The 27,556-nt window shown below is 34.1% G+C and overlaps 1 protein-coding gene and 1 pseudogene across 2 annotated transcripts in view; both read right to left on the reverse strand.

Annotated features, from left to right (window-relative positions):
• STXBP5L (syntaxin binding protein 5L) overlaps nt 1–27,556 on the reverse strand; it is a 398,063-nt gene that overhangs the window by 36,022 nt on the left and 334,485 nt on the right. The gene's annotated exons all lie outside the window — the stretch shown is intronic.
• LOC136122574 (actin-related protein 2/3 complex subunit 1A pseudogene) lies at nt 15,523–16,669 on the reverse strand (annotated as a pseudogene).

Raw genomic sequence — 27,556 nt, forward strand, 5'->3', positions numbered from 1 at the left:
ATAATACTTTTTATTGCATTCTTTTGAATACATATACATAATATATCTTTCCTTTATATAATTTCATTGGCTAGAACTTAAAATGTAAGCTAACAGTCTACAGATGGTAAACTCTTAATTTTTGGATGTCTGAACAAGTCATTGCTCCCCCTCATTCTTGGATGATAGATTCTTATTTGATAATTACATTCCTCAGCACAGGTTGAGATATAATTGACATACTGCACATATTTAAAATTGACAACCACTAATCTGTTCTTAATCTCACAGTAAAAATAACAAATATATCCATCACCTCTGGTCAGTTTCCTCATTTCTATTTGTAATCCCTCTATCCTGCCTCTCCCCATTGGCACTCTACTCTCAACAACCACTGATGTACTTTCTGTTACTATACGTTAATTTACATTTCATAGAACTTTATATTAGAGCATCATACAACTTGATTTTGTCTGGCTTCTTTTACTCACTATGATTAGTTTGAGATTCCACCATGTTGTTGTATGTATTAAGAGCTCATTTCTTTTTATCGCTGAGGAGTATTTGACTGTATGGATATGCCACAATTTGCTTAACTATTTACCTGCTGATGAATATTTGGGGTGTTTCCAGTCATCAATTATCTTTTAAAGAGATTTACAAACTAAGTAAGTAATTGCTTTTACTTACTCATGCATTTACCATTTCCAGTGCTCTTCATTTCTGTGTAGATCTAGATTTCCCTCTGGTATTATTTTCCTTTCTTTCCCGAAGGACTTCCTATAATATTTCTTGTAGTGCTGATTTTCTAGTGCTGGATTCTTTTAGCTTTTGGTTCTGTAATATATTTTACCTTCACTTTTCAATGATATTTTGTCAAGTACAGAAATGTAGATTGACAGTTTCTTTCAGTACTTTAAATATGTTCTTCCACTGTCTTCTAGCTTGTATAATTTGAGGAGCAGTCTGCTGTTATTTGTTCCTCTATATGTTTATATATATATATATATATATATATATTTGGCTGGCTGGTTTTTTATGACTTGATTATGATGTGCTTTGGTGTAATTTTCTTCATGTTTCTTATGCTTGAAGTTCATTGAATTTTTTTGATCTGTGGATTTACATGTTCCTCAAATTAGAAAGATTCTTGGCATTACTTTTTCAAACATTTTTTCTGTCCCATCATTTCTTTCCTCTCCTAGGAATCCTATTGCATGTTTATTAGGCAACTTGAGGTTGAACAATAGATTGCTCATTCTCTGTTCACTGATTTTGCTCTTCTTCTTCCTTTGTGTCATTTTGGATGGTAAATCTTTGATTTCAACAATGTTTTCTTTTTCAGTGTCAATTCTGATGTTAATCCCATCCAGTGTATATTTCATCTCATATGTATTTTTCACTTCTAGAAGTTTAATTCAGGTCTTTTTTTATATTTTCCATGTCTCTTCTTAACATGCTGGTGCTTTCCTCTATCTCCTTGAATATATGAGGTACAGATCTTCGAGTTATGAGGGGGTTAAGTCCCAATAAATCCATCATAAATTGAATATATCCTATGTCGAAAATGCATTTAATACACCTAACCTACCAAACATCATAGCTTAGCCTAGCCTACCTTAAATATGCTCAGAACACTTATATTAGCCTACAGTTGGGCAAAATAATTTAACACGAAGCCTATTTTATAATAAAGTGTTGAATATCTCATGTAATTTATTGAATACTATGCTGACAGTAAAAACCAAAATGTTTGTATGGGCACTGAATGATTAGAAGTGTATCAGTTGTTAACCCTCACGATCATGTGGTTGACTGGGAGCTGTGGCTCACTGTTGCTGCCCAGCATCACAAGAGAGTATTGTACTGCACATTTCTAACCTGGGAAGAGATCAAAATTCAAAATTTGAAGTATGGTTTCTACTGAATGTGTATTGCATTTGCATCATCATAAAGTTGAAAAATTGTAAGTTGAACCATTGTAAGTCAAAGATCATCTGTATATTTACAATAGCTGATTTAATGTCCTTGTCCACTAATTTTATCCTATGTGTCACTTCTGGGTCAGTTACTACTGACTGATATTTTCTTTATCAATTGTATTTTCCATTTATCACGGACTGTATTTTCCAGTTGACATGGTATCATTGCCTGGATGCCTGTGTTATTAAGTGCTATTTGTTTTCTATTCTTTAGATATTGATTTTTGTTCCAGGGCACAGTGTTTTTTAGAAATGGTACAGTTTTTTGCTTTTTATTTTGAAATAAATATATAACCACACCAAGTTCCCAAAAAGTATACAGGATAGCAGTATAGCTTGTGGATAAGTGAAATGAATGGCAGTAGTAATACAAGTAACAGGAGGGAGAAATTAGGAATATTTTGTTATTATAAGATACTTTCACTATCCATGAAGCAGTACAGTATTATTTAAAAGTGGACTTGTATCTGTTGTAAATATATATTGCAAACTTTAGGGCAACTGCTAAAAAAAAGTAAAAAAGAGAAGTATAATTGATAAGCTAAGAAAGGAGAGGAAAAGGAATCATATAAAATGCCCAATTCAAACCACAAAAAGAAGAAACAAGTGGAAGAAGAAAATAGAAACAAAGAAGAAGGGAAATGAATAGAAAGTAACAACAACTGTGGTAGACATTATTCCAACTACATAACCACTTTAAATGTCAATTGTCTAAATACATCAATTAAAACACAGACTATCAAAGTGATTCAAAAAATGGGACCCAGGGCTTCCATGGTGGTACAGTGGTTGAGAGTCCGCCTGCCGATGCAGGGGACATGGGTTCATGCCCCAGTCCAGGAGAATCCCACATGCTGTGGAAGGGCTGGGCCCATGAGCCATGGCCGCTGAGCCTGCGCATCTGGAGCCTGTGCTCCACAGTGGGAGAGGCCACAACAGTGAGAGGCCCGCGTACTGCCCAAAAAAAAAAAAAAAAAAAATGGGACCCAACTTTATGTTGTCTACAAGAAATTTAAGGAGACATATATAGATTAAAAGTAAACGGATAGAGAAAGATATACCACCCTAACATTAATCAATAGATTAATAGCTGTAAATATATATATATGTATATATATATATATATATTTGCTTTAGGATGGTGAGGAACATTGTTAGACCAGTGACCCCATAAGCATTGGCCCAATGCCCCCCATAAGCATTGGCCCGATGCCATACTTCATTTGTTGTGAAATGAGTTCCTTGATGAAAAGTAATGCTATGCAGAATATCATAATAAGGCATTCTGTAAGCCCATGGATAATAGTTCTAGTAGAAGCATTCCATTCAGGGAAGGCAGATCCATATCCAGTGTAAGTGTCTATTCTAGTAAGAACAACATGCTGTTCCTTCCATGATGAAAGTTCAGTGTCATCAACCTGCCACCAGGTAACTGATCACCTGAGACATGGTGCCATATTGGAGACAGTGTTGATTTTTGCTGTTGTCATAATGGGCACTCAACAGTGGTTGTAGTCAAGATGACCTTGGTGAGTGGAAGTCCATGTTGCTGAGCCCATGCATAACCTGCATCCCTGCCACCATGGTTACTCTGTTCATGAGCCCATTTGGCGATGACAGGGTGGCTGGGAAAGAAGCTGACTGGTATCCAAAGAATGGGTCATTCTATCTACTTGAGTGTTAAAATTCTCCCCAGCTGAGGTCACCCTTTGGTAAGCATTCACATGGGACAAAAACCTTCCTATATACTAGCAACAGAATTTGAAATTAAAAGCAATTAACATTTACACTAGTATCCTGAAAAATAAAATACTTAGGTATAAATCTAACAAAGCATGTTATATAAATCTAACAAAATATGTGCATGATCTATATGAGGAAAACTACAAAATTACAAAAATTCCTTACTGATAAAAGAAACGGAAGAACAAATAAATGGAGAAAGATTCCATGTTCATGGATAGGAGGGCTCAATACTGTCAAGCCATCACTTCTTCCCAACTTGATCTATAGATTCAACACAATCCCAATAAAAATTCCAGCAAGTTACTTTGTGGATGTTGACAAACTGATTCTAAAGTTTATATGGAGAGGAGAAAGACCCAGAATACCCAATAGGATACTAAAGGAGAAGAAAAAAGTCTCAGGACTGATGCTACTTGACTTTAAGACTTATTATAAACCTAAAGTAGTGAAGACAGATGATATTGGTAAAAAGATAAATATATCATTGGAATGAAATAGCCTAGAAATAGATTCAACAAATATAGTTAACTGATCCTTGACAAAGGAGCAAAAGCAATACAATGGAGAAAAGATAGTCTTCTCAACAAATGGTACTGGAACAACTAGATATATACATACACAAAAAACAAATCTAGACAGACTTTACACCCTTCACAAAAGTTAACTCAAAATTGATCATAGTCCTAAATGTTAAATAAAAATTATAAAACTACTAGAAAAGAACATAGGAGAAAATGTAGATGACTTTGGTGTTACATCTAAAAAGACATTATCAAACACAAAGGCACAATCCATGAAAGAAAGATTGGTAAGTTTGACTTCACTAAAATTGAAAACTTCTACTTTGTAAAAGACATTATCAAGAAAATGAGAAGGCAAGCCGCAGACTAGAAGAAAATGGTTGCAAAATATATATCTGATAAAGGACCGTTAACCAAAATACACAAAGAACTCTTAAAATTCAACAAAAAGAAAACAAACAACCTGACTAAAAAATGGGCAAAAGATCTAAACAGATACCACACCAGAAGATAGATGGCAAATGACCACATAAAAATATTTTAAATTTCAAATCAAAACAAGAATGAGAAACCACTACACAGCTATTAGAATGGCAAAAATCTAAGACACTGTCAACACCAAATGCTAGAATGGATGTGTAACAACAGGAACTCTCATTGATGGTGGGAATGCAAAATTGATTGTGGAAAGACAGTTTGCTAGTTTATTAAAAAGCTAAACATAATTTTACCATATGATCAGCAATCATACTCCTTGGTATTTACCCAAAGAGGTTAAACTTATGTCCATACAAAAGCCTGAATGGATAAATAAACTGTGGTACATCCAGACAATGGAATATTATTCAGTGCTGAAAAGAGCTATCAAGCCATGAAAAAAACATAAAGGAAACTTAGTTACATATTACTAAAGGAAGTCAATCTGAACAGACTGCATACTGTGTGATTCCAACTGTATGATAGTCTCAAAAAGGCAAAATTATGGAGACAGTAAAAAGATCTGTGGTTGCTAGCAGTTAAGGGGGAAGGAGGGATGAGCAGGGTGATGCAAGATTTTCAGAGCAATAAAACTATTCTGTATTATACTGTAATGTATTATAATGATGGATACATATCATTATACATATGTTAAAACATCAAGTATAAGCCCTATTGCAAACTATGGATTTGGGGAGATGATGATGTATTCATATAGGTTCATCAGTTATAACAAACATACCATTCTGGTGGAGGATGTTAAGAGTGGGGAAGGCTCTCGGGGGGGGGAGGGAAGGGGAATACACAATATGTAAAATTGCTTTAAAACATTAATTATATTAAAAATATGAAAAGGGAACCCTCATACACTGTTAGTGGGAATGTAAATTGGTGCAGCCACTGTGGAAAATGGCATGAAGGTTTCTCAAAAAACTAAAAATAGAACTACCATATGAACGAGCAATTCCACTCCTAGGTAGATATCCAAAAAAAACCCAAAACACTAATTTGAAAAGATACATGCACCCCAATGTACATAGCAGCATTATTTACAATTGCTAAGATATGGAAGCAACTTAAGTGTCCATCGAAAGATGAATAGATAAGGAAGATGTTTTACATATATATATATGTATATATGAAACACACCCATGCACACACACAGTGGAATACTACACAGCCATAAAAAAATTTTCCCATTTGCTGCAACATGGTTGGTCTTGGAGGGCATTATGCTAAATGAAGTCAGTCAGACAAAGACAAATACTGTATGATATCACTTATATGTGCAATCTAAAAAATACAACGAACTAGTGAATATAACAAAAAGGAAGCAGACTCAGATACAGAGAACAATCTAGTGGTTACCAGTGGGGAGGTGGGAGGGGCAACATAGGGGTGGGGGAGTGGGTGTTATAAACTATTGGGTGTATGATAGGCTACAAGGATGTATTGTACAATACAGAGGATATAACCAATATTTTGTAATAACTAAATGGGGTATAACCTTTAAAAATTGTATAAAAAGTTAAAATATATATATATATATTATTTTTAAAAGTGTACAGGGAGTTTCCATGTACTCTTCACCCATTTCCCCATCACTAATATCTTGCATAACTATAGTTTAAAATCAAAACCAAGATGACATTTGTACAATTCACAGAGCTTACTCAGATTTGTCAGTTTTAGATGTACTTATTTGTATGTATGTGTAGTTCCATATAATTTTGTCACGTGTCAATTTGGGGAACTACCACTATAATCAAGATTCAAAACTGTTCCATCATCAACAGGATCTCCCGTGTTACTTCTTTATAGCCACACTAGTCCTTCCCTCACCCATTCCTAACTTTTGGCAAACACTAATCAGTTTTCCAGCTCTATAATTTTATTTCAAGACTGCTATATAAATGGATTCATATAGTACTTAACCTTTTAAGATCAGCTTTATTTTACTCAGTGCTGTTATCTTGAGATCCATACAAGTTGTGAATATCAACAGTTTGTTCTCTTTTATTGCTGAATAGCATTTAGTGGTATAAGGTGCCACATTTTGTTTAACCATTCACCAGTTGAAGGACATGTGGGTTGTTTCTAGCTTTTGGCTATTACAATTAAAGCTGCTATGAAATCTATATATAAATTTTTGAGTGAAGATCACTTTTCATTGTGTAGAACAGGGGTCCCCAACCCCCAGGTACCAGTCCATGGCCTGTTAGGAACAAGGCCACACAGTAGTAGGTGTGGGGCAGGCGAGCCAGTGAAGCTTCATCTGCCACTCCCCATTGCTCCCCATCCCTCGCATTACTGCCTGAACTATCCCCTCCCCTCATCTGTGGAAAAATTGTTTTTTCCCACGGTTTCCACAAAACCGGTCCCTGGTGCCAAAAAGGCTGGGGACTGCTGCTCTAGAGTAAGTACCCAGGAATGGGATTGTTAGATAATACAGTAATTGTGTTTTAACTTTATAAGAAAATGCCAATCTGTTTTCTACAATGCTTATACCATTTTGCATTCCCACCAGCAGAGTATGAGAGTTTCAGTTGATCTGTGTTATCCTCATCATCACTTCGGTTTGCTAGTATGCTTAATTTTAGCTATTCTAATGCATATTTAGTGGCATTCCATTCTTGTTTAAATTTGCATTCCTCTCGTGGCCAATGATGTTGAATATCTTTTCAAGTGCTTATTTGCCATCTATCTTCTTTGGCAAAGAGTCTTTTCAAGTAGTTTGCCCATTTTTTTTTAAAGGAAATATATCATTTTGGAATAATTCTACATTTAGAGGAAAGTAGCAAATAGAATACATAAATTTCTCATTCTCCTTTCCCAGTGTCACCTTGGTGCACTACTATTGGCTGAACTCTAGACTTCATTCATATTTCAGCAGTTTTAAAAATTTTTTTCCTACAGTTTTTATTGAGGTGAAATTCATATAAAACCATTTAAAAATGTACAGTTCAGTGGCATTTAGTACACGCACAGTGTTGTGCAACAACTACCACTATATAGCTCCAAAACATTTTCATCACCGCAAAAAACAGCACTGACCCATTAAGCAGTCACTGCCCACTCTACTCTTCCCTAGCCACTGATGACCATCAATCTGCTCTCTGTTTCTAGGAATTTACTTATTCCGCATATTTCATATAAATGGAATCATACAATATGTGGCCTTTTGTCTGGCTTCTTTCACTTCATGTAATGTTTTTGAGGTTCATCTATGTAGCATGTATCAGTAATACCTTTTTAAGATAAAATATTTTAAGATTGTAAAATACACATAAAATTTACCATCTTAACCAATTTTAAGTGTACAACTCAGTGGTATTAAGCACATTTGTACTGTGCACCAGCCATCTCCAGAACTCTTTTCACCTTGTAAAAATGAAACACATTACCCATTAAAAAATAACTCCCCATTTCCCTCTCCCCCAGCTCCTGGCAACCACAATTCTACTTTCTTTATCTATACATATGACTACTCTGGGTACCTCATATAATTGGAATCATACAATTTTTCTCTTTTTGTGACTGGCTGAGTTTATTTAGCATAGTATCCTCAAGGTTCATTCATGTTGTAGCGTATGTCAGAATTTCCTTCCTTTCTAAGGCTGAACAAATTCCACTGTATGTTTTACACATATTTTGTTTATCCATTCATCCACTGATAGACTGTGGATTAGGCTGCTTCCATACTTTAGCTATTGTCAATAATGCGTGTTTTCCATGGCAGCTGTACAATTTCACATTCCCACCAACAGTACACAAGGTTTCTAACTTCTCCACATCCTCGTCAACACATTATTTTCTGGTTTTATTTTTTAATGGTAGCCACCACCTATTGGGTATGAGGTGATATTTCATTGTGGTTTTGATTTGCATTTCCCCGATGATTAGTGAGTTGAAGATCTTTTCATGTGCTTATTGGCCATCTGTATATCTTCTTTGGAGAAATATCTATATAACTCTTTTTCCCATTTTTAAATTGAGTTGTTTGTTATGGAACTTTAGGAGTTCTCTGAATATTCTGGATAGTAGAACCTTATCAGACATAAACTTGTAAATATTTTCCCTGTAGGTGGTCTTTTCACTTTCTCGATAATGTCCTTTGTGCAAAAATTTTTAATTTTGAAGTCCAATTTACCAATTTTTCTTTTGTTGCTTGTGTTTTTGGTGTCATATTTGAGAATCTATCGCCAAATTCAGTGTCATGAACATTTTCCCTTATGTTTTCTTCTAAGAGTTTTTTAGCTTTATCTCTTAAAGTTAAGTCATTGATCCATTTTTTTTTTTTTGGAAGTGGTATGAGGTAGTGGTCCATCTCCAATATTTTGCATGTGGATTTCCAGTTGTCTCAGTATCATTTGTTGAAGAGACTATTCCCTGCCCCCCACCCCAAACCTCACTGAATTGTCCTGGTAACTTGTTGAAAAATCAATTGGTCATATATGTATGGTTTTATTTCTGGACTCTCAGTTCTATCATTGATCTATATGTCTATCTTTATGCCAATATCACACTGTTTTGATATGTGTACCTATGCAGGAAGTTTTGAAATTGGGAAGTGTGAGTCTTCCAACTTTCTCCTTTTTTCAGTATTGTTTTGTCTATTTTTGCTTTGTCATTTCCACATGAATTTTAGGATAAGCTTTTCTATTATTTAAAATGGCTATTGGTATTTTGGCTGTGACTGCATTAAATCTGTTAGATTGTTTTGGGTATTACTTAAACAATATTAAGCATTTCAATTCATGAACAAGGGATGTATTTTCACTTACATAGGTCTTCTTTAATTTCTTTTAGCAATGTTTTGTAGTTTTCAGTGTACAAGTTTTACATCTCCTTGGTTAAATTTATTTCTAGGTATTTTATTATTTGGGAGACTTACAAATGGAATTTTTTAAAATTTCTTTTTCAAAATTTTCATTGCTGATGTATAGAAATGCAGCTGATTTCTGTGTGTTTATCTTATATGCTGCAACTTTGCTAAATTATTAGTTCTAGTTCTTTTGTGGATTCTTTGGGATTTTCTGTATAGAGGATCATGCCATCTGCCACAGGGATAGTTTTACTTCTTTACTAATTTGGATGCTCTTTACTTATTTTGCTTAATATCTCTGGCTAGAACTTCCAGTACAAAATAGAAGTGGTAAACAAAGGCATCCTTGTCTTGTTCTTGATCTTAATGAAGAAAGTTTTCAGTCTTTCACCCTTGAGTAGAATGACTGTGGGCTTATCGTGAATGACTTTTATCAGTTTAAGGACGTTCCCTTCTATTTCTAGTTTTCCGAATTTTTTTGTTTGTTTTGTGTGGGGTTTTTTTTTTGAATCATGAAAGGGTATTCAATTTTGTCAAATCCTTTTTCTGCACCAATTGAGATGATCATGTGTGGGATTTTTCCTTCATTCTGTTAGTGTGTTTTTTTTACCTTTTTAATTTTCTTCTGTTGAACCACTCTTGTATTTCTGAGATAAATCTCACTTGATTATGGTATATAATCCTTTTAATATGCTGTTGGATTTTGTTTGCTAATACTTTGAGAATATTTGCATGTATATTCATAAGGGATATGGGTCTTTAATTTTATTTTCTTGGGTGTTCTTTGTCTAGGTTTGAAATCAGAGTAATGCTGGTTCATAGACTGCATTAGGAAAGGTTCCCTCTTCTATTTTTGCAAGAGTTTGATAAGGATACGTGTTAATTCTTCTTTACATATTTGCTAGAATTCACCAGTGAAGCCATCTCATCCTGGACTTTTCTTTGTCAGGAGGTTTCTGAGTACTGATTCAATGTCCTTACTTGACATTGAATAGCTAAGCTGATTTTCTTTCTTCTTAAGTCAGTTTTGTTAATTCATGTATTTCTAGGAATTTGCCTATTTCATCTAGATTATCTAATGTTGGCATACAGTTGTTCATAGTATTCTCTTATAATCCTCTAACTTCTGTAAGGTTGATAGTAATGTACCCACTTTTATTCCTGATTATAACTGTTTGTATATTCTTTTTTTCTTAGTCTAGGTGAGGGTTTGTCAATTTGTTGATCTTTTCAGAGTCAACTTATGGCTTGATTATTGATTTTCCATTATTTATTTTATTTTCTTTCATCTTTATTTTTTTTCTTACTCTGCTAGCTTTGGGTTTAATTGGCTGATCTTTTCTAGTTTGTTAAGGTGTAGAGTTGGATTATTGTTCTGAGAGCTTTCTTTTTTTTTTTTAACATCTTTATTGGAGTAAAATTGCTTTACAATGGTGTGTTAGTTTCTGCTTTATAACAAAGTGAATCAGTTATACATATAGATATATCCCCATATCTCCTCCCTCTTGCGTATCCCTCCCACCCTCCCTATCCCACCCCTCTAGGTGGTCACAAAGCACTGAGCTGATCTCCCTGTGCTATACAGCTTCTTCCCCCTAGCTATCTATTTTACATTTAGTAGTATATATAAGTCCATGCCACTCTCTCACTTCATCCCAGCCTACCCTTCCCCCTCCCCAAGTCCTCAAGTCCATTCTCTACGTCTGCATCTTTATTCCTGTCCTGCCCCTGGGTTCTTCATAACCATTTTTTTTTTTTTAGATTCCGTATATATGTATTAGCATATGGTATTTGTTTTTCTCTTTCTGACTTACTTCAGTCTGTATGACAGACTCTAGGTCTATCCACCTCACTACAAATAACTCAATTTTGTTTCTTTTTATGGCTAATATTCTATTGTATATATGTGCCACATCTTCTTTATCCATTCATCTGTCTATGGACACTGAGGTTGCTTCCATGTCCTGGCTATTGTAAATAGGAGCCTTCTTCTTTTTAATGTAGGCATTTATACCTATAATTTTCCTCTGAGATGTGTCTACGGTGTAACCTATAGATTTAGTTGTTTGTTTTCATTCGTCTCAAAGTATCTCCAATTTTCCTTTTAATTTCCTCTATGATCCATTAGTTGTTTAAGAGTGTTCTATTTAATTTCCAAGTTTTATGAATTTTCCAGCTTTATTTCTTTTCTTTTCCTTTTTATTTTAAATTAATTAATTTATTTTTGGCTGTGTTGGGTCTTCATTTCTGTGCAAGGGCTTTCTCTAGTTGCGGCAAGCGGGAGCTACCCTTCATCACAGTGCCTGGGCCTCACTGTCGCGGCCTCTCGTTGCGGAGCACAGGCTCCAGACGTGCAGGCTCAGTAGTTGTGGCTCACAGGCCTAGTTGCTCCGTGGCATGTGGGATCTTCCCAGACCAGGGCTCGAACTCGTGTCCCCTGCATTGGCAGGCAGATTCTCAACCACTGCGCCACCAGGGAAGCCTTCCAGCTTTATTTCTGACTCTAGTTTCTTTCCATTGTGGTTAAAGAGAAAACTTTGTATGGTTTTAATCTTTTGAAATTTACTGAGTCTTGTTTTGTGGCCTAAAATATGTCCTGTCCTGGACAGTGTTCCATGAGCCCTTGAGAAGAATATGTCTTCTATTATTATTGTGTAGAGTACTTTATATATGTCTATTAGGACTAATTGGTTTATAGTGTTATTCACATCCTCTTTTTTGATCACCTGTGTAAATTTTCTATCCTCATTGAAAGCAGCCTATTGAATTCTCCAACTATTATTGTAGAATTGTCTAATTCTCCCTTCAATTCTGTTAATGTTTGATTCATATATTTGGGACTCTGCTATTTGGTGCATATTTATTTACAATTGTTTTATCTTCTCACTGAATTGATGCTTTTATCAATATATAATTTCCTTCTTTGTTAGCTTTTGACTTAAAGTCTACTTTGTCTGTTAGTATTAATATTGCCACCCAAGCTTTGTTTACTATTTGCATGGAATATCATTTTCTATCATTTTAATTTTAATATATTTGTTTTTTTAATCTAAAATGAGTCTCTTGTATAGTTGGATCTTATATACTTTTTAGTCTGCCAATTTGACTTTTAAATGGTGAGTTTAATCCATTTAAAGTAATTACTTTAAAAAATAATTACTAATAAAGAAGCACTTCTGCCATTTTTATATTTGTTTTCAAAAAATATCTTTCTGAATTGCTCCAATACTGCCTTCTTTTTTGATTCATTTTTTTTCTAATATATCTTTTTTATCCCTCCACATTTCCTTTTCTGTGTATTTTTTAGTTATTTTCAAATGGTTATCCTGGTGATTATAATTAACATCATAAATTTATAACAATCTATTTTGAATTGATACCAACTTAGCTTCAATAGCATACAAAACTCAGCTCTTATAGAGCTCCCTCACCTCCCCTTATGTTGTTGTTGCCTTAGTATCTTTATACGTTGCATGCCCATTAAAAAAGATTTATAACGGTTTTATACATTTGTCTCTTAAGTCATGTAGGAAACAAAAGAGGGGTTAAGAAAAATATAATAATACTGGCTTTTATATCTGCCTATTTAGTTACCTTTACCAGTGTTCTTTATTTCTTTAAATGGCTTCAAGTTACTGTCTAGTGTCTTTTCACTTCAGCCAGCAGACTCCCGTTAGTATTTCGTGTGTGTGTGTGTGTGTGTGTGTGGGTGTGGGTCTACTAGTGAATAACTCTCTGCTTTTGTTTATCTGGGAATGTCTTAATTTTTCTTTCATTTTTGAAGGAAAATTTTGCCAGTTATAGAATTCTTTGTCGACATTTTTCTTTTCTTTCAGCACTTTAAATATGTCATTTTACTGCATTTTGGCTTTTATGGTTTCTGATGTGCAACTGGCTTTTAATCTTATTGAGGAGCCCTTATACATGATGAGTCGCTTCTCTCTTGCTGCTTTTAAGATTCTCTCTTTGTGTAAAGTTTGATTGTAATGTGTCCCAGTGTGGGTCTCTTTGAGTTTTTCACATTTGGAGCTCATTGACTTTCTTGGCTGTAGAGATTCACATCTTTCCTCAAGTTTGGGATGTTTTCAGCCATTTCCTCAAATATTCTTTCTTCCCTTTTTTCTCCTTCTCTTCTTGTGGTACTCCCATAATATACTGGCATACTCAATGGTGTCTCACAAGTCACTTAACCTTTGTTCATTTTCTTTCGTATTTTTTTGCTCCTCTGAGTTGATAATTTCAATTGGCCACTTTCTTCTGCCAGCTCAAATCTGCTGTTAAACCTTTCTGGTGAATTTTTCACTTTGCCTTTGTAATTTTTGCTCCAGAATTTCTACTTAGTTCCTTTTTATAATTTCTATTTCTTTATTAATAGTCTCTATTTGTTCATCCATTGTTATCCAATTCTTAATTGGCTTTTTCATTTGTGCTTGTTTTAGCTTCATAATCTTTTAAAAAATTGTTTCATTGCTCCCTTTGAGTATCCTAAAAGTCTTTAAAATAAGTCTTTGTTATTCTTTTAATAAAATTAATTTCATATAGAATGAACTGTTGTAGTACTTAACTTTTGTCTTTTTTAGCACGACTTTTTTTTTATGTAGTCTGGAATTTTTTCTCCAGCTCCCCCTTCTTTGTTCTCTACTCTGGATAAGTAGTTTTATAGTTGCTTTCCACTAGTTTCTAGATCTTTAGTCTATAATTTTCAGAGTTCTTGATCCATGATATTGCAGGAGCTATGAAAAAAAAGCTAGTGGGAAATCCTGTCGGTCCAGTGGTCATGACTTGGTGCTTTCACTGCTGTGGGCCTGGGTTCGATCCTTGGTCAGGGAACTGAGATCCTGTAAAATGCATGGCACGGCCAAAATAAAAAAAAGAAAAAGAAAAAAGAGCTAGCTACTCACCTAGTAAGTCAGAAACCAGGGCCAAGAATTGTTTGAGGGTTTTAAAATCATGCAGGTGGTAGGGGTTGTTGTTGTTGTTTTCTCTATTTTTTTGTTTTAATTTCTTAGGTCATTAATTTGATTTTAAAATGTGGTTTGTAAGATTCTATTACGTATTAAGGTTTTCTTTGTGGTTTTAACATTGGTTTAACTTTTATAAGTTTTTCAGTGGGCACTTGAAATTATAACACATTTTCAAGGTATAAAGCTCAGGATATATTAAATAAATCTTCCAAGTAAATTATGTTTCTTTGTTCCCATATGGTTTTTCTTACTTTTTGCCTCCTTGAGTTGTCATTAAATTATGTTAGAATCTCTTATGGTTATCACATTTCTGTTTAATGTTTCTTGTACATCAAGAACTGTAAGAAATGTAATTATCCTGCATTACTTGGTTTATTAAAATTTTGTAAACAGTTTCATTGTAGATGGTACATTTCAGCACTATAAATATCAGCACTTTTCTAATTTAATGTATTTTGCCTTGAACTCAGCTGATATTAACATCATAACTCCTGTTTTATTTTTGCTAGTAGTTGTCTTATATGTCCTACTACTAGCCTTTGAATCACTTTGCTTTAGATGTCTCTCTTGTGAATTTTGTTTTGTTATACATGCTGAAAGCCTTTTTCTTGTAAGTAAAGTAATTCACTTTTTATGTCTATTGACAGAGACATTTCATTATAGTTCTGTCATTTAAAAAAACACATTTAGTATTTTTACTTAATTTTCTGGGAGACAATTTACATACTAACCCCCTTCTTAAGTTAATGTGACAATTTTCCATAATGAACTGCTTAAAGAGAAGCTTTGGTCTAGAATGGAATGAAACAGCCAAAAACCAAATGTACAAAAAATAGATTAAAAACCTTAAAAGACTGTTTAAAAATCCAACATTTTCACCAGTTATATTCAAACAACACTCAAATGATATCGGCATATGCATTTTTAGTGTTTCCTTGTGGTTGGCTTTCCTCACCATCTTGCAAGTTACAAACAGAGCTGCAGTCAGTTGTAGTCTGTCATGCTAGATCATAGAGGTTCACTCAGCTTCATATTAGTTGAAGGCCCTGGGTGGAGGACTCTAAGGTCTTGAAATCCCAAATCATCATGGCTCCATTGATTCCTATAGGGCAAAATTCCTGATCATCTTGCTTGTCTACCTTGCAAATAGGTACTTGAGTGATGCTATTCCGGTGTAGCATCTCTGAGGCTGTATTATGGTCCTTGATTGTGACTCTTGTCTATGTTGTGGAAATGTTCCATGGCTAACATGTGCTGGATGCTGTGTTTTGGAATGTCTAGTTTGGAGACTAAGGTCAAGCAGCCATGGTCATCTTAGTTAAAAAGCACTGGGCAGCATTCTTGGCCAGCAGCTACAACACTGTTCTCTGAGACAAACAATACACTCAGGAGTGACAGGAACTCTGTTTTCAGATTGCAGCCCGAGCACTATTTGAGACATCAGGACTGCACGTGGTGCTTACTCAGGCTCCCAGTGGTAGAGAAGTTGAACCAGGGACCCAGCCTCCAGTGCCACCAAACTGTGACATCAGTTAACCAAAATGCATCTTGCTACTCCATGGTATACTGGTTGGCTTTTCATCCACTTTTTAATTGTATGTAGAAGCACTCTGCATTTGAAGTCACATGATCCTGCTGTCAGCAAAACACGGAGATACCGGTCCAAACTAAGGACAATGAATGAACTGGCTTTTTAATGTGCTTGCTTACCCACTCGTCATTTTTATATCCAAGTGACAGACAGAAATGAATTGTTTTGCACTCTCCACAGCAAATTTGTTCTTTAGAGGGGACCACTTCACAAAAGTGGCTGCATGATTAATTCTCAAGGTTACCAGGGTTAGCGCCCAAACCCCATCTTTCCAACTCCTGCAAAGGACAGTGTGATCATGCTCGAGAGCCCTATCCCTACCTGTGATGTCTCCACTGTGCTCCTGGAGTGCATGAGGTTTCACCCACTGGCTCCCATTCCTCTTATAGGTGGGAACTTTGTGGGTATTGTGGCTAAGGGCAATCTGAGTATGGCACGGCAACTGGCTCCAGTAAAAATTGTTGCAGGGACAATATTTTTGGTGTTTTTAAAGGTTAGAAAGCTGGGGTCAGGGCAGTCCTGACAGGCTCAGAGTGTAGAATTTGAAGACTCTGGTCAGTCAACAGGAACAGGCTGTGTTCCATTCTGCAAGTTTTATGTAGATCATTTCATCTTCCTCTTCCTTCTCCTCCTCCTCTTCCCCCCTTCTTCCTCTTCCTTCTTCTTTTTCCTTCTCTAGTTTCTGTAGCTTCTTTCACTATATGGCCTGTATTTTCTTATTTTCTTTTTTATATGTATTATCCTTTGCCTGATTTATTTGGGGTATTAATTATTTTTAGTGGTTATCTTGAAGATATAATTTTAATTCTTCTTGAATTGCTATATATGCATAATGTCAATTTATTTCCCCTCGTGAAAGGTGAAATTAAGTATAATTCCTCTTCCTCTGCTTATCTTTGCTCTCAGTTCATCACCGATTAACCACCACACTTAGCTATAGAAATGTTAACTCTTGTTAGCAACTTTAACCTCTCTTTTCCCTCTCGAAAAAAGAAAAGTTAAAGTATTTTTATATCATTATGGATTTTATGTTTACATTTTATTTTATAATAATATTTGCCACTGTCATTTAACTTTAGTTTTACAATTAAATAAATTAAATTATCACTACTTGTCCTTTGACCATGGCCTCTCCACGCATCTTTTCATTGGCTGGAGGCCATCCTGTAGTAGATATTTTTAAGGGTTCACGGGGGCCTCTGTTTCATTTACAGTATTCTATATTGCATATATAACACTATATTCATAACGTTGTGCCAGCCCCTGGATTATGTGCATTCAGGGTTTGAATTATCAATTCATTATTAGGTCATTAATTCAAAATCTTTATTAAGAAAGAGAAATGTCTGTATTTTTTGTTAAAAATTGAGAAACAAGACAGTTTTTCACTCACTGAATGTTAAAATGTTAGGGAATAAAGCAATTTACCATGATTCTGGTAACTACTTCATAAAAGGCTAACAACTTGAGGGTTCTAATTGCATAACTGTCCAACGTATGAGGTTTTTACTGTTATTACTATTATTTTACTTTTACTGTTATACCGCCACTCCAGATAAGGATTTTTGTAACAAAGAAGTTATTACATTAGTACCCAAAGCTCTCCAACACGTTGTCATCTTTCCTTTGTCTTCAGTGAACAGCTCATATACACAGTCACTAATACCTTTACACAGATGACTGTTATCTATTACTTTGGGCTTGAGATTTCCCCTCTACACTCTAGCCCTACATTTCTTTTTTTTTTTTTTTTTAATTGAAGTATAGTTGACTTACAATTTGTGTTAGTTTTAGGTGTACAGCAAAATGATGTATACATATATATTTTTTCAGATTATTTTTCATTATAGGTTATTGTAAGTTTTTTTTTTTTTTTTTTTTTTTTTATGCGTTACGCGGGCCTCTCACTGTCATGGCCTCTCCCGTTGCGGAGGACAGGCTCCGGACGCGCAGGCTCAGCGGCCATGGCTCACGGGCCCAGCCGCTCCGCGGCATGTGGGATCTTCCCAGACCGGGGCACGAACCCGTGTCCCCTGCATCGGCAGGCGGACTCTCAACCACTGCGCCACCAGGGAAGCCCCTATTGTAAGATTTTTGAATATTGTTCCCTGTGCTATATGGTAAACAGTCCTACATTTCTAATTGCTCACTGAGTGGTTAACATGAATGTCCCTGAGCAACTCAAACTCATTTTCCTTTCCTCTCAAACCAGGTATTCTCCATGAGAATGGTATTCTCCATTTTCTGCACTCTAGTCATCCTTGACTCCCCCTATTTCCTATGCCTTACCAGCCCTGTTCCCTCACTGTTCCCAATCCCAGTTGTAAAGTCTCCCATGGTAACACCTCTTCATTTTCACTGTTGTTATCCTACTTTTGTCCTTATTTGGTGTACTACAATAGCTTCTTACACATTTTCCTCCTTCACTAAAGGATTATACACCACTGGAGAATATTCTTCCTAAAACCATGTTACAAGCAACCCAGGATATATTTTACACCAAGGTTTTACATTGGAAGAATTTACATACATAAAGACATTTATCCTCTTTCAGAATCCTTATAATTTTTTTTCTGGAGATTTGTGGGAAACAAGTTTTAAAAATGAAATTACATTGACAACATACTTAGAAATAGGGATTTAATGAAATTTTATTGTGAATACTTTTAATTGCAAAAAATCCTTTAGTAAAGTGATAAGCACTTGACTATTTTATCTTTTATATACGTGAGTTTTCATAATCATCTTTGTCTAAAGTATGTGTAAAAATAGAATGAAGCAACTGGGAAGGAGATAATTGGCGACTGACAGTTTTAGGAATTGTTTATTAATATGTTTATTAATAACAATCATGGCTAACTGACCTCCAGATTAGAATTAAAACTAAGAGCTTTCTTTGCTACTTCCAATAAATATGGAAGTGGGCTGGGAATCTTCTATTTTTTTTATTATTCCTTTTCAACATTCTAGGAAAGAAATTATGATATGTGGAAATTACGTGAATAAATATCAGAATGCGTATTTTTCTAGAGAAAAGCATTCTCATTCTTTAGTCTTCATTTGACATTTGTCACAGTACATGCTATACAAAATGATAGGTAATTATAAGATTATAAGTTTTGCAATGATATATACCTGATTTAAATTCAGTTTTGCTATAGTTGTATGACTTTAGACAAATTTGAATTTTTCATAGCCTTAATTTATTTGTAAAGTGGGAACAATATTACTGATCTATCTCGGATAATTTGTAGAAATTATGTAGCATAATGTCTGACATGTAGTAGGAGGTCAATAAATGGAACTAGAATGTTGATTCTTCCTCTGACATCAATTACATTGGCAAAATACTAATTAACTTCATAACAATTTTGTTAATATTAAACTAATAATAATACTGAATATGTTAGTGCTTTGCATTTAAAAATACAATAACGTAATTGTCCAATTTAATCAAATTCGTCTAAGATGATATGTAATCAGATTTTGAATGTAACAAACGATTTGACTAAAAGTTATTTAATTTAGATACAATGAGATGAGGTATGTGAATATGCTCCATAAACTTTGGGTATTATGTTCTGTGATCTAGGTTAAAATCTTAATTCTACAATTTATTAACAATATAACCTCAGTTTCTACTCTGAAAAAAAAGACTGGGAACAATGATAACTATCTTAAAGAGTTGCTAAGAAAGTCAAATAAAATAATGTATGTGAAACAGCTTTGTACACTAAAAAATAATGCAAAGACTAATTATTGTATTTTTCTTATTTCAACCATGACATTAGTAGGATTTAATGCTATGACTTTAAGTCAGAATAAAGGAGATGAAAATAAAAGTAATTCAATTAAATTTCAGAAAAAAATTATCTTGGCACAAGCAGATAAAAGTTCTGAAAGAAAAATTTATGAAAGCCTATTTATTTCAGAGCTAGAATTATGAATAAGCCCTTAACCACCACAAAAAATAAACTAAAAGTGAATAAAATCTTCTATAACTTTCTTAAATGGAGAGAACTCTATTCTTTTATGTATCGGACTTTGTTGTTGTTAAATAGCATTAATTCTAAATGATTTTAATATACAAAATGGGAAAAATAGTTCCGGAAAAAGTGATGTTCATTTACATGGTTACAGTCACAAGGGTCCATATGCATGACTAGTTAATGTTTAAAACCATTCTCATGATAAAAAAAAAAAACCCGAAAACATTATATACCTTGGTGTGTAATGATTTATGAAACATAATTTTGTAAAATGATTAACAAACAAAATGTTGAATGCTGCCAACAGAACTGTATGGTGATTTTTAAGAAAGGCTTTTTGGAAAGCCATTAAACACTGCCATCTAGGAAACTTGTTATTCATGGACTGGTTGGTTAAAATGTTCAGCCAAATGAATGTAACAAAACTTAAAATTGTTGGCTTTTGCCTACCGTACCAAGATCAGCCTTAAGATCTGTTGGCAGACTTAACTTTCTTGATCCTTTAACTGAAACAACAGAAAAAGGAAAAAGGCAGTTGTTAATTATATAAAATTAAAGAGGAGTGTGAGGGAACAGTATGTTTTACAGTATAAGTATTGAAATCCTAATGAACGTTACATTTAGTGAGCATTATGGAAGCAGAAATATTGTTCAGTGTTAGTTTGTTGTCATTCAGGAATAAATAATATGCAAACAGAAACATGAGAAAAGCAACTGTTATTACAGTAAATAATTAAAGTGCATCTTTGCATAGTTTTTTTCACATGTAGCATGAGAAGTGATTTCTTATTTTGGAAAGAACCAAAAATCAATTCCAGATAAATCTGATAGATAAAAAAGTACTGCAACAAATGTATAAGTTCAGATCATAAATAACAATGGTAAGGGGGAAAACTGATTAACTCTGTAAGCATTTTTTGAAATAGAAAGAAAATTCTATCATAGATGTGTATGATATAGTGAAGGAAACTTTACCATACCTATGGCAGATGAAATGACTTATATATTGAATACTACAATGTTAAATTCAGTAGATAAAAAAATCTTAAATAAAAAATATTTGAAAATAAATTTAATTCTATTATTATAAATCAAACTGTCATAAAATGTTTGAATAAACCAAGAAAACTCCTACAATTTATTGAAAATTTGCCTCATTATCTGTTAATAAAAATTTTACATTGGGCATCTCATAAAATATTTAACTGGAATGTTATAATAGAAAGAAATTGCATTAGGGGAAATCATGTTAGAAATATTTTCTGTCAGTTAATACTTTATTAAGACTCAAATTGGTACTATCAATTAATTTATACCTTCTAATGAGTGACTTTCTTTACAATTAGGAAAGATATTTTAAAATAAAGATGCAGTATGACATAGTAGAAAGAATACTCAATTTAAAATCAGAAAACATGAGTCACAAATTTCTGAATTGTTACCACCTAATTACAAAACTTTGAAAAAGTTTTATAAAAATCCCTTCATCAATTTTCAGCTTAATCTTCCCATCTGTCAAATAACATGTTTGATACTATCTCTAATATTTCAGCTGGAATTATTGGAATATATTTTATAAAACCTAAATATAATAGAAACCTAAATATACTTTTTATGTGTCATGAAATATTACTCATCTTTTCATTTTTTTCCAACCATTTAAAAAACCCATTCTTAATTCACAAGTCATACCAAAATAAGTTGCAAGCTGGATTTGGCCTGTGGGCTGTAGCTTGCTGACTACAATATGCCATGCTAAACTACTTATTAAAGGAAATCTAAGCATTATCATTCTAATAAAAATAATAGCAACAGGCAGTTGTCTCTATAAAAAAGATACTAAATAATTCTATTAAGGAGAAATCAAATCAAATTTGAGCAATGTGGGTTTAGAATCAGCAGCACAACAAAAAGATTGTATTTATATAAAAATGTCAAACTAAATAAATATATGTAATAATTATGCCAGAACAGGTTGCAAATAAAGTATATTTTGTAAATTGATTCACAATTCAGATAGACTGAGGAAGTGGGATGTTACTATTTTAAATCTTTCACTTAATTTTTAAAATAGGAACTAATTCTTTATAATGTAAGGATTTGTTTCAGAATTTATCTTTTTAATTGTTTCTATTTTGTTTTTAAATAGGGTATTTCAATATATCTATATAGTATAAATTCAAAAATGGATTATAATGATGCTTTCAGAAAAAAGTCAAACAGTTCCTTTCTGTTAGTCTAGTATCTAATTTACTCTGGCTCTCAAATCTCCACTTTTGGGATACCCCTTCCACTCCACCACCAACCTTCTTGGCTTCCTGTAGACTGCTTCCTACCTAAAAACTGGGGGCCCGTAACAAACCCCAACCTCAATTGTATAAATGGGGGAGGAAAAGGGAGCAATTAGATGGTGGGATTGATTGACAAACTTCTTTAATAACAATGTTAATAACAGGTGTCTGTTATTTATGCACAGAAAAATCTTCACTTGTCCAGCTACTAGTAAACTCATACTCATCCTTTAAGACAGCTGAAAAATCACCACCTCCTCGAAGGCAGCCTCAGCCTTAAAGCTTCATTTGGTGCCATTATCTTAACTTTCATAGCACCTTGTACACATCTTTTATAACACATTTTATTATACTTGATTTTTTTTTACTTTGTCTACTATCGACTAAAATCCTGAAACTTTGCGTTCTCTAGGGATGGGGATTATATTCCCAATACCTAATTAATTATTGGCATAGAACAGATGTACAATAAGTGTTTGCTGAATGAAAGTTTAAAAAAAACAGTAAAGTTGGAAGGTAGGGGAGAAGGGTTATTCTGAAGAGGGCTAAACAGACAGAAAGCACATTTCAAGTGGTACAAGAATATGTTACACATTAACATTTGAGGAATTTGGGTTGGAAGATGAGTAAGGCAAGAGGGAATAAGAGGCAAGTAGTCCTGGAAATAAACTGAATGAAAACAGTACGTATTAACCTGTGCAATGTGCCTTGGGAATGCAGCTCTCTGAATTTCTTCATTTTTACTGTTACCTAGCAAAAGCATACATACCACTATCATTTCATATTGTTAGCCAAAGAGGAGAAAATGGGAAATAGAAACTTCACATTACTCATTGTCTTAGCACACTGCACTAAGAGAGGTGGAGAATCCTGGCTCAAAGGAATCTTTAAGGTCACATAGTCCAATATCCTACTCAATGCAAGTATTCTCTTACAACATTCTTGACATCATACCTGTTTGTGATAGAAACCTTCAAAGTATAAAAAAGTCCAATTTTGGGTTGCTATAATTGCTACAAAATTTCTTTCCATTTGAGCTCAAACTACTTTCCTTTACCATTTACTAGTTTGTTCCAGTTCTAACCTCTGGCACAATTAAAAAAAAAAAAAGTAACTCATTTTTGCTCTCATATGCCAGTTCTTAAAGCATTACGGGCCATCTCTAGGTACTCTCATTTGGTCAGCAGGAATCTGTATTTTAATAAGTGTTGCAGGCAATACTAATAAAAGAGGTTGGCAGATAGATCACATTTTGAGAAATCATGTTTTACTGTTTTATAAACTTTAACCAACCTATGGGACTTTCACTCAAGACCCTTCCACAAAAAAGTACATCCTGCGATGCATCTCAGATTTTCCATTAAAGAGACGCCATGTTGTCCTTAGTTGTTAAGTTTGATATAGATATTATGTTGCTGAGCATTTTAAGGTGATTATGATTATATATATATATATATATATATATATATATATATAAAGTTAACAGGTACATTTTTAGTTCCTTTTGAGCAATTTTTTCTCGTATCTGTCTTTGATCTTCCATTTTCTAATGAGGAAGAGAAGTTGATAGTTATAAGGATAGTAATGCTCCTATTAGAAGAGAATAGATATGTTTTTTCCCTTCTGTGAAGCTCCACAAAGACTTCTGCTTTTCTCCAAGGTAAGTTTCCTAGGGTCTGGCGAAATGAAGCCCAGTGATCAAAACCATAGCTGAAGTCAAACCGTAACTCAAACATTTGCCAGCTGAGTGACCCTGGTCTGGTAGTTACTTAAATCTCAGGATGACTGTTTCTCTTCCTTTGTAGAATGGGTTTGATAATTAGTCCCTACTTCAAAGGGATCTTGTCAGTATTAAAGAAATATGTGTAAAGTACTTAACATGGTGTGGTAAATAATATTAGGTATTATATTCATTATTAAACTTAGTTGGCAAGAAAGCTTGTCATTCTGTGGTATTCTGTATCAAAAATGACTTACCCAGACAACATGTCCTTTTTGCAATCTAGTGTCTAGTATTAAATACAGCAAGTTTGATAATGCCTCCAGTTGCATATGGTACCATTATTTCTTTCCTCTGCACAATCCCTCAACACCTTGAAAAGCTGCCTGTCTTGGCTCACAGACAGTAATACAGAAAACAGTACCATACTGTAATCCAGCTGCGGGGCAGGGAATATTGCTGCAGCAAGTATTAGAACAGTTTGATTTCTTATTATCCTAGTCCTGTTAGATTCTGGGAAAATTGTCAGGAAATTCTTGCTACTTTTAACATGTTGTGGCTTACATTTTTGAAAATAAAAACAAAGGAAAGAAAATGAATAACTGTACATTTAAAAAGGTGAATTTTATTCTAATGTAAATTACATGCCACTAAATCTGAGTTTTAAAAAATTTGAAGCATCCCCACAGATAGTGTTATTCACTTACCTAACCACATCTATCACCTTATGAATCACCTAGAAATTGTTAGGTAGGATGTCATAAGAGACCAAAGATGATGCAAATGAGTAAAAGGATTAGCTGATGGCAAAATACATATTAATATTTATAAATTCAGGCCTAAAGATTTGGTGACAGCCAAGCGCTACAATAGGACCAGATTATAAACCTTTGCAAAACTATTCATCTCTACTCCTAGATTATCTGCCTCCCAAATTCAGGTTCATTTACAGTAATGAGACATGGTACTGTGATGGTTTACCATAGCTTATGCCAGAATGGGGTCATATGCTTAGCCCTAAATATAAACAGAAGTTCAGGTATTACAACAGGGTTTTGCCTAGGAGGTGTCAGTATATCTTGACTGTATCATTGCCTGTATATTCATACGCCTTTTTCCTAAGTCCTGATTCAATTTAAAGTAAATAATTAGTGCAGCCTGGCTTATCAGAGGAATGTCGTATTGGCTTCAAATAATTTTTTATTCAGATCCTTGGTTCCACATTTGAATCAAAATTTTAGGAACAGAGATGAACCCTCAATCAGTCTGAATATGGCTACTACTTTAATGGGAAATATCATAAAAAGCTAGAAGTTTCTAACACAAATCTTTGATAAGCTGTTTGTTGATTAGAAACAACTGGATTGACTTTTTGATTTCCCATGAAGGATTTCTACTTTAAGGCTAAGCTACAACTATTAATTGGAAATTTAGAATGGTCAAGGAGAACAAGTTTAGTTTCTTTAGGCCATGGGAGTTCATCACTGCTTTTATAATATAACCACTATTGTATATTATTGAGAATCTCTGTTCTGGGCACTAGCACACAGTTAAGATTAAGAAACTTGGCTAAAGTTATAATGGTAGAAAGAGGTAGGGTAAGGTCAAATTTCTAAGACTCCAAAGCTATGCCCTTTGCACTAAGCAATACAATCTTCCTGACATAGAAGATACCTGTGTATCCTAGACATCTTCTATAAAATAAATAAACCTAACACTAAATTAAAATAAGAAGGTGTTTAGATTAAAATGTTTGTAAAGTTTATCTACCTGATTCATTACTATATTCTAACCAGTCAGTTAATTAATTTCATTTGTCTCTTATCTTCCCTATGCTAGAAACGAAGATAGGACAAAAACACCTGGGGTGTGTGTGTGTGTGTGTGTGTGTGTGTGTGTGTGTATGTATGTGTATATATATACACATATATAAATATACATATATATGCATATATACATATACATATATATATGTGCAAGTGTAGTTAAAAAACACACACATAAAAATATTTTGGAGTTACCGTGCCATGATGGAGTCCTGAAAGACCTACACACTTCTAATTTTGTTGCCATTTCCCACCCCCCATTTTTTTATAAGTGGTTATGATATAGCCAGGCAAAGAGGTATATTTATTAGAATTTGCCCCAGCATACAAAAATTTAATGTCATGACTCTAGCTTTCTTGCCACCTGAAAATATGTATTACATTTCTATCTAAATGATGTTAGTGAATCAGTGACTTTTTGTTAGTGTCATATAAGCAAATGTTAACTGATTATGAAACTTTATTTCTGTTCTTGTCTATCTTGAATTATAAACTCCTAGAGAGAACTAGGTTCTTCAACACACCTTTTTGAAAGCATACAAAAGGAGGTCAAGTAATTTGTGGAGTGAGAGGAACTTGAGGTCTAAAGATTAGGTTGGTTCCAGCTAAGCCATGTATTAGCAGAATAAACTTGGGCAAGTTATAGAATTATTTTTTTAGCCATAATTCTCCACTCATATAAAATGAGAACTATACCAACCTTACAGGATTGCTATAGAACTAAATATGATAATACTCATGAAAAATACCTTGAGTACTTTAAAGTACTATACCAATGTTGATTACTGTTTTTAGCAAACAAGGTTTAATAAATTCAGATTGTGATAATTTGATTATATAAATTATAAAAACTAAAAATTACTTTCAAAACCACTTTTTCCTGGAACTTAAATGGTAAACAGTGTTTCTGATGTTTCATGAAAAATATATCTAAGTTCTTTTTTTTTGTTAAAACATTGTCTCCTTATAATTTAGCAACTTCTCTCTGCTTGGATGTCATAATTGCTTGGGTTTTTTTTTCCAGCTTTTTTTTTTTTTTTTTTTTTTGCAGTACGCGGGCCTCTCACTTTTGTGTCCTCTCCCGTTGCCAATCACAGGCTCTGGACACGCAGGCTCAGTGGCCATGGCTCATGGGCTTAGCTGCTCCGCAGCATGTGGGATCTTCCTGGACTGGGGCATGAACCTGTGTCCCCTGCATTGGCAGGTGGACTCTCAATCACTGCGCCACCAGGGAAGCCCTTTCCAGCTCTTTTAAAAAAACTTTATTTTATATTGGGGTATAGTTGATTAACAATGATGCATCAGCCTCAGTGTATAGCAAAGTGACTCAGCCATACATGTACGTGTATTTATTCTTTTTTAAATTCCTTTCCCATCTAGGCCACCACAGAATATTGAACAGAGCTCCCTTCACTACATAGCAGGTCCCCGATGGCCATCTGTTCAACACATAGTAGTGTGTATATGTCAATCTCAAACTCCCAATCCATCCCCTCCCATTCCTCCCCCCCAGCAACCACAAGTCCATCCTCCAACTCTGTGAGTCTGTTTCTGTTTTGTAAATAAATTTATTTATATCATTTTTTTAGATTCCACATAAAAGTGGTATCATATGATAATTGTCTTTCTCTGTCTGACTTACTTC

The sequence above is a fragment of the Phocoena phocoena genome, chromosome 4, assembly GCF_963924675.1.
Source record: "Phocoena phocoena chromosome 4, mPhoPho1.1, whole genome shotgun sequence".
NCBI lineage: Eukaryota > Metazoa > Chordata > Mammalia > Artiodactyla > Phocoenidae > Phocoena > Phocoena phocoena.